At 49.0% G+C, this 9289-nt stretch overlaps 1 non-coding gene across 1 annotated transcript; it reads right to left on the bottom strand.

The window, feature by feature from the left end:
- On the bottom strand, positions 1–116 carry LOC135004213 (U5 spliceosomal RNA). Its single transcript, XR_010205050.1, has one exon. It is a non-coding gene; the product is annotated as a U5 spliceosomal RNA (small nuclear RNA).
- Between the last annotated feature and the right edge of the window lie 9173 nt (positions 117–9289).

Here is a 9289-nt window from a genome sequence, read left to right as displayed (position 1 = left end):
AACCCCAATAATATGGGGCATGCAAAAATTGAGATAAAACTCAGTTTTGCTCCTCTCCACGGAAATCTTTAATAAAAGGCGAAATATTTGTTAGTTCTGAAGAGAAACCAGAGCATGACCAAGATTCCACCTGTCGCCTGAGTGCCATGCCAGCAGTTCTCATTCAGCTCAAAGTGAGCACCAAATTTGAATGAAAGAAAGCAGATTTCTCACCAGGCTTCTGTCACGATCCGGGTATCTGGACACCATTTCTTACCCATCAGATGCCTCCTAAGGCTGGCTCAGCGCTCCAGGACCGGATCCCATCTGTTATCCTGATGTGTACATTCCTGTATTCTCTCCTGTCACTCTGGGACGCTGTCACAGTAAACGCCATATTACACCTGGCATGGCGTCTCCCGCGGCCTCCGCCGTGTCCGCGTGGTTGGATGTGCATCTGTCAGCCTGGCGCCTCCTGTCTCCGGTGGCCGGCGCCGCCATTACTGTTTTCATTACCACATGGATTACAAACCAAAACTTCCCTCCAAGTGTCTGCATGGGCGCAGCCATCTTGGATTCTGTCAGCTGATCATTTCCACCAATCTGTTCTCAGTATTGATAATCTGCATAATTGCCTAGCCAATCCCTTCCTTGCTGCAGGTATAAATACACTGTGCCTGAGTAAGGAAGGCGTCAGTGCTTTGGTTGTCAAACCTAGTTCCTGTTTGTCTCTCTCCTGTGATTGTCTTCCAGGTTCCAGCTCCTGTCTCAAGACTTCCACCATAGAGACCCGCACCAGCATTCCACCTGCGGTGTAGCCTGACTCTCCAATCCATTGTGGATTCATCTGTTTCCAGCTACAACATTACCTGCTTCCAGCTCAGCTTCCAGCAGAGTACAGCTTCCCTTAAAGGGCCGGTGTCCTTTCTACACTTTACCACTCTCCACCGGTATTATTATTTCTCCGCTCTCAAGTTCTACATTTCAGTTCATATTTCATCGCTCCCAAGTTCATTTATTATTTAACTGGTTCCAGCCAGTATCCACTCCGTGCTAACAACAGTCTGGTTCCAGCCAGTATCCACAGCAGCTGTTTTATCTTCAGCAACCCAGCTTTTCCTGGAACACCAGCTGGCACAATCCTGGGTTATCTCCATTGCTACAGTCGGGCCTGGTAAGGACTTTCCATCTAGAAGATCATAAGAGCTATCTCACACTACCAGTGCCCTGTGGCTCCTGCCATCCTGTAGTACCCAGGAACTGTATTTATTCTTTGCTGACTTTTACGTTTTCTTTTACTGCTGCTGTGTTGCGGAGTTGTCATAATAAACATCATTGACTTTTATCCAAGTTGTCGTGGTCACGCCTTCGGGCATTTATTATTTATGTTACTTACATGTCCAGGGGTCTGATACAACCTCCCAGGTTCCGGTACATCTCAGCCCCTACAACTGAGGCTGCCTCCCGTCAGCTCAGGCCCTCAGTTGTGACAGTAAGCACTGACCAAATGAATCCAGCCGGAGACCAGGATCAAGCGGCCAGGCCGATGCAAGAACTGGCAGCCCGACTAGAACATCAGGAGGCTGCACAGGGCCACATCATCCGCTGTCTCCAGGATCTCTCTACTCGGCTGGATGGGATTCAGACAACTCTCCGTGGATCAGGCGCGTCTGGTGCGTCAACCACAGTGACTCCAGCTATAACCCCACCCACCTTACCCATTTCTGCTCCACGTCTTCATCTTCCAACGCCAGCAAAATTTGACGGATCTCCAAGATTCTGCAGGGGATTTCTCAACTAGTGTGAGATTCAGTTTGAGCTACAACCTGGCAATTTTCCCAGTGACCGTACAAAAATTGCCTACATTATTTCTCTTCTCAGTGGCTCAGCCCTTGATTGGGCATCACCGTTATGGGAGAGGTCCGACACCCTGCTATCTTCCTACACTGCCTTCGTGTCAACATTCAGGCGCATCTTCGACGAGCCAGGCCGGGTAACCTCAGCTTCATCCGAGATTCTCCGTTTACGCCAGGGGTCACGTACTGTAGGACAATATCTGATACAGTTCCAGATCCTGGCATCCGAACTGGCATGGAACGACGAGGCCCTGTATGCTGCATTCTGGCATGGCTTATCTGAGCGTATTAAAGATGAGTTAGCTACCAGAGACTTACCTTCTAAGTTAGATGAGCTAATCTCACTCTGCACGAAAGTTGATTTACGTTTCAGAGAGAGAGCAACTGAGCGTGGAAGATCATCTGCTCCAAAATCTTCTGCTCCTCCTCCTCGTCAACTGTCACCATCTAAAGATGAGCCCATGCAACTTGGCCGTTCCCGTTTAACCCCTGCTGAGCGCCGAAGACGTCTCTCCGAGTTTCTCTGTCTCTATTGTGCAGCTCCGTCTCACACCATTAATGCCTGTCCCAAACGTCTGGGAAACTTCAAATCCTAGCTCGCCAAGGAGAAGGCCGGCTAGGAGTAATGATCTCCTCTCCATCTTCTCAAGATTGTAATCTCCCAGTCTCGCTTCAAGTTGCTCAACGTTATCGGAACGTCATTGCCCTCCTTGATTCCGGAGCAGCTGGGAACTTTATTACCGAAGCCTATGTTAAACGGTGGTCCCTACCCACCGAGAGACTTCCTTCGTCCATTTCTTTAACTGCCGTGGATGGCAGCAAAATTTTTGATGCAGTTTTTTCTTTAAGGACTCTACCAGTTCGTCTGAGAGTGGGAGTTCTTCATTCCGAACTTATTTCTTTTTTAGTGATTCCAAGAGCCACACATCCTGTGGTCCTGGGCCTTCCATGGCTCCGTCTTCACAATCCTACAATTGATTGGACGACTACGCAAATCCTGGCATGGGGTTCCTCCTGTGCTGAGACATGTTTGTTTAAAGTATTGCCTGTCTGTTCTTCCTCCCCCAGGTCGTCTGATGTTCCACCTCCTCCATATCAAGATTTCACGGATGTGTTCAGTAAAGCTTCTGCTGATATCCTTCCTCCTCATAGAGAATGGGACTGTCCGATTGATCTCGTTCCAGGGAAGGTTCCACCTCGAGGCCGAACTTATCCGTTGTCTCTGCCTGAGACGCATTCTATGGAGGAATATATTAAAGAGAACCTAGCAAAGGGGTTCATTCGACCTTCTTCTTCTCCAGCCGGCGCAGGCTTCTTTTTTGTAAAAAAGAAAGATGGTGGTCTGCGGCCGTGCATCGACTACAGAGGTTTGAACGACATTACCATCAAGAACCGTTATCCTTTACCCCTGATTACTGAGCTCTTTGACAGAGTTAGCGGAGCTACCATCTTTACAAAGCTGGACTTGCGAGGTGCATACAATCTCATCCGGATCCGTGAGGGTGACGAGTGGAAGACCGCATTTAACACCCGTGACGGACATTATGAGTACCTCGTCATGCCCTTCGGATTGAGCAATGCTCCAGCTGTCTTCCAGCATTTCGTCAATGAGATCTTCAGAGACATTCTATACCGTCATGTCGTGGTCTATCTAGATGATATCCTCATTTTTGCCAACAATTTAGAGGAACATCGTTTTTGGGTAAAGGAGGTTCTGTCCCGTCTCCGTGTCAATCATCTCTATTGCAAATTAGAGAAATGCGTCTTTGAAGTCAAGTCCATTCCGTTTCTAGGGTACATTGTGTCCGGTTTCGGACTAGAGATGGATCCTGAGAAACTACAAGCAATTCAGAATTGGCCAGTACCCTTAACCCTCAAAGGGGTCCAGAGGTTCTTAGGGTTCGCCAATTATTTCCGAAAGTTTATACGAGACTTTCCCACCATTGTGGCGCCTATTACTGCTTTCACCAAGAAGGGTGCTAACCCGTCCAAGTGGTCTGAAGAAGCCATGCAAGCTTTTCATCTTTTAAAACAGAGGTTCATCTCTGCGCCTGTCCTGAAACAGCCTGACATCGACTCTCCTTTCATCCTAGAGGTGGATGCCTCCTCCGTTGGAGTAGGAGCGGTGTTATCTCAGAGGGCTAAAGATGGCCATTTACATCCTTGCAGTTTCTTTTCACGGAAGTTCTCCCCAGCGGAGCGCAACTATGCCATTGGCGACCAGGAGTTGCTAGCCATCAAGCTCGCTCTAGAGGAGTGGAGATATCTGTTGGAGGGAGCTTCTCATTCAATCACCATCCTTACAGACCACAAGAACGTTCTATATTTGAAAGGCGCACAATGTCTCAACCCTCGTCAGGCCAGATGGGCACTTTTCTTTTCCAGGTTCGACTTTAAACTCCAGTTCTGTCCGGGCTCTCAGAATCGCAAGGCCGATGCCCTTTCCCGCTCATGGGAGCAAGAAAATGAGTCAGAGTCTTCAGACAAGCATCCTATTATAAGTCCGTTGGCATTCTCCACGGTAGGGATGGACTCTACGCCCCCATCAGGGAAAAGTTTTGTGAAGCCGATGCTAAGGAAGAAGCTCATGCATTGGGCCCATGCTTCCCGTTTTGCCGGACATACAGGTATCCAAAAAACCCTGGAGTTTATCTCTAGGTCCTATTGGTGGCCAACTCTGAAAAAGGACGTCTTGGAGTTTATTGCATCTTGCCCAAAGTGTGCCCAACATAAAGTATCCCGCCAGTCGCCTGCGGGGCAACTGGTTCCACTATTCGTTCCCCGTCGACCATGGACCCACTTGTCGATGGATTTCATTACAGACTTACCCATGTGCAACAAGTTCAATACCATCTGGGTGGTAGTTGACCGGTTCACCAAGATGGCACACTTCATTCCTCTCACCGGTCTTCCGTCAGCTTCCAAGTTGGCTCAAGTATTCATACAAGAGATCTTCCGACTCCACGGTCTTCCTGAAGAAATTATCTCAGATCGAGGAGTTCAATTCACAGCCAAATTCTGGCGAAGTTTATGTCAAGTCCTCCAAGTCAAGCTAAAGTTTTCCACGGCTTACCATCCTCAGACCAATGGTCAAACCGAGAGGGTGAATCAGGACTTGGAGGCCTTCCTCCGCATCTATGTGTCCTCCTCTCAAGATGACTGGGTTCAATTACTTCCCTGGGCCGAGTTCTGTCATAACAACCAGTATCATTCTTCATCTGCTTCAACACCATTCTTCACTAACTTTGGATTCCACCCTAAAGTCCCTGAGTTCCAACCGCTTCCAGCAACTTCTGTTCCCGCAGTGGATATCACCTTGCATCAGTTTGCCAATATCTGGAAGAGCGTACGATCAGCTCTGCTCAAGGCATCGTTCAGGTACAAGAAGTTTGCGGATAAGAAGCGTCGAGCAGTTCCTGCTCTCAAGGTGGGTGATCGGGTATGGTTATCCACGAAGAATTTGAGGTTAAGAGTTCCCAGTATGAAGTTTGCACCTCGCTATATCGGTCCTTTCAAGATTGAACAAGTCATCAATCCTGTTGCTTACAGACTCCAGTTGCCTCCCTTCTTAAAAATACCCAGGACATTCCATGTTTCCCTGTTGAAACCGCTGATCTTGAATCGGTTTCATTCCTCACTTCCTCCAACTCCGAAAGTCCAAACTCAACGAGGCGTTGAGTATGAAGTGGCCAAGATCCTGGACTCACGTCACCGTTACGGTCAACTACAATATCTTATTGACTGGAAGGGTTATGGTCCTGAGTAACGTTCATGGACCAATGCTTCTGATGTCCATGCTCCTGCCTTGGTCCGGAGATTCCATTCCAAGTTTCCTCAAAAGCCAAAGAAGTGTCCTGGGGCCACTCCTAAAGGGGGGGGGTGCTGTCACGATCCGGGTATCTGGACGCCATTTCTTACCCATCAGATGCCTCCTAAGGCTGGCTCAGCGCTCCAGGACCGGATCCCATCTGTTATCCTGATGTGTACATTCCTGTATTCTCTCCTGTCACTCTGGGACGCTGTCACAGTAAACGCCATATTACACCTGGCATGGCGTCTCCCGCGGCCTCCGCCGTGTCCGCGTGGTTGGATGTGCATCTGTCAGCCTGGCGCCTCCTGTCTCCGGTGGCCGGCGCCGCCATTACTGTTTTCATTACCACATGGATTACAAACCAAAACTTCCCTCCAAGTGTCTGCATGGGCGCAGCCATCTTGGATTCTGTCAGCTGATCATTTCCACCAATCTGTTCTCAGTATTGATAATCTGCACAATTGCCTAGCCAATCCCTTCCTTGCTGCAGGTATAAATACACTGTGCCTGAGTAAGGAAGGCGTCAGTGCTTTGGTTGTCAAACCTAGTTCCTGTTTGTCTCTCTCCTGTGATTGTCTTCCAGGTTCCAGCTCCTGTCTCAAGACTTCCACCATAGAGACCCGCACCAGCATTCCACCTGCGGTGTAGCCTGACTCTCCAATCCATTGTGGATTCATCTGTTTCCAGCTACAACATTACCTGCTTCCAGCTCAGCTTCCAGCAGAGTACAGCTTCCCTTAAAGGGCCGGTGTCCTTTCTAGAGATGAGCGCCGGAAATTTTTCGGGTTTTGTGTTTTGGTTTTGGGTTCGGTTCCGCGGCCGTGTTTTGGGTTCGACCGCGTTTTGGCAAAACCTCACCGAATTTTTTTTGTCGGATTCGGGTGTGTTTTGGATTCGGGTGTTTTTTTCCAAAAAACCTAAAAAACAGCTTAACTCATAGAATTTGGCGGTCATTTTGATCCCAAAGTATTATTAACCTCAAAAACCATAATTTCCACTCATTTTCAGTCTATTCTGAATACCTCACACCTCACAATATTATTTTTAGTCCTAAAATTTGCACCGAGGTCGCTGTGTGAGTAAGATAAGCGACCCTAGTGGCCGACACAAACACCGGGCCCATCTAGGAGTGGCACTGCAGTGTCACGCAGGATGGCCCTTCCAAAAAACCCTCCCCAAACAGCACATGACGCAAAGAAAAAAAGAGGCGCAATGAGGTAGCTGTGTGAGTAAGATTAGCGACCCTAGTGGCCGACACAAACACCGGGCCCATCTAGGAGTGGCACTGCAGTGTCACGCAGGATGTCCCTTCCAAAAAACCCTCCCCAAACAGCACATGACGCAAAGAAAAAAAGAGGCGCAATGAGGTAGCTGTGTGAGTAAGATAAGCGACCCTAGTGGCCGACACAAACACCGGGCCCATCTAGGAGTGTCACTGCAGTGTCACGCAGGATGTCCCTTCCAAAAAACCCTCCCCAAACAGCACATGACGCAAAGAAAAAAAGAGGCGCAATGAGGTAGCTGTGTGAGTAAGATAAGCGACCCTAGTGGCCGACACAAACACCGGGCCCATCTAGGAGTGGCACTGCAGTGTCACGCAGGATGTCCCTTCCAAAAAACCCTCCCCAAACAGCACATGACGCAAAAAAAAGAAAAGAAAAAAGAGGTGCAAGATGGAATTGTCCTTGGGCCCTCCCACCCACCCTTATGTTGTATAAACAGGACATGCACACTTTAACCAACCCATCATTTCAGTGACAGGGTCTGCCACACGACTGTGACTGATATGACGGGTTGGTTTGGACCCCCACCAAAAAAGAAGCAATTAATCTCTCCTTGCACAAACTGGCTCTACAGAGGCAAGATGTCCACCTCATCATCATCCTCCGATATATCACCGTGTACATCCCCCTCCTCACAGATTATCAATTCGTCCCCACTGGAATCCACCATCTCAGCTCCCTGTGTACTTTGTGGAGGCAATTGCTGCTGGTCAATGTCTCCACGGAGGAATTGATTATAATTCATTTTAATGAACATCATCTTCTCCACATTTTCTGGATGTAACCTCGTACGCCGATTGCTGACAAGGTGAGCGGCGGCACTAAACACTCTTTCGGAGTACACACTTGTGGGAGGGCAACTTAGGTAGAATAAAGCCAGTTTGTGCAAGGGCCTCCAAATTGCCTCTTTTTCCTGCCAGTATAAGTACGGACTGTGTGACGTGCCTACTTGGATGCGGTCACTCATATAATCCTCCACCATTCTTTCAATGGGGAGAGAATCATATGCAGTGACAGTAGACGACATGTCCGTAATCGTTGTCAGGTCCTTCAGTCCGGACCAGATGTCAGCATCAGCAGTCGCTCCAGACTGCCCTGCATCACCGCCAGCGGGTGGGCTCGGAATTCTGAGCCTTTTCCTCGCACCCCCAGTTGCGGGAGAATGTGAAGGAGGAGATGTTGTTGACAGGTCGCGTTCCGCTTGACTTGACAATTTACTCACCAGCAGGTGTTTGAACCCCAGCAGACTTGTGTCTGCCGGAAAGAGAGATCCAAGGTAGGCTTTAAATCTAGGATCGAGCACGGTGGCCAAAATGTAGTGCTCTGATTTCAACAGATTGACCACCCGTGAATCCTTGCTAAGCGAATTAAGGGCTCCATCCACAAGTCCCACATGCCTAGCGGAATCGCTCCGTGTTAGCTCCTCCTTCAATGTCTCCAGCTTCTTCTGCAAAAGCCTGATGAGGGGAATGACCTGACTCAGGCTGGCAGTGTCTGAACTGACTTCACGTGTGGCAAGTTCAAAGGGCATCAGAACCTTGCACAACGTTGAAATCATTCTCCACTGCGCTTGAGACAGGTGCATCCCACCTCCTATATCGTGCTCAATTGTATAGGCTTGAATGGCCTTTTGCTGCTCCTCCAACCTCTGAAGCATATACAGGGTTGAATTCCACCTCGTTACCACTTCTTGCTTCAGATGATGGCAGGGCAGGTTCAGTAGTTTTTGGTGGTGCTCCAGTTTTCTGTACGTGGTGCCTGTACGCCGAAAGTGTCCCGCAATTCTTCTGGCCACCGACAGCATCTCTTGCACGCCCCTGTCGTTTTTTAAAAAATTCTGCACCACCAAATTCAAGGTATGTGCAAAACATGGGACGTGCTGGAATTGGCCCAGATTTAATGCACACACAATATTGCTGGCGTTGTCCGATGCCACAAATCCACAGGAGAGTCCAATTGGGGTAAGCCATTCCGCGATGATCTTCCTCAGTTGCCGTAAGAGGTTTTCAGCTGTGTGCGTATTCTGGAAACCGGTGATACAAAGCGTAGCCTGCCTAGGAAAGAGTTGGCGTTTGCGAGATGCTGCTACTGGTGCCGCCGCTGCTGTTCTTGCGGCGGGAGTCCATACATCTACCCAGTGGGCTGTCACAGTCATATAGTCCTGACCCTGCCCTGCTCCACTTGTCCACATGTCCGTGGTTAAGTGGACATTGGGTACAACTGCATTTTTTAGGACACTGGTGAGTCTTTTTCTGACGTCCGTGTACATTCTCGGTATCGCCTGCCTAGAGAAGTGGAACCTAGATGGTATTTGGTAACGGGGGCACACTACCTCAAGAAATTGTCTAGTTCCCTGTGAA

This window comes from Pseudophryne corroboree, unplaced genomic scaffold (genome assembly GCF_028390025.1).
Source record: "Pseudophryne corroboree isolate aPseCor3 unplaced genomic scaffold, aPseCor3.hap2 scaffold_191, whole genome shotgun sequence".
NCBI lineage: Eukaryota > Metazoa > Chordata > Amphibia > Anura > Myobatrachidae > Pseudophryne > Pseudophryne corroboree.
This window is presented reverse-complemented; position numbering and strand designations above follow the sequence as displayed.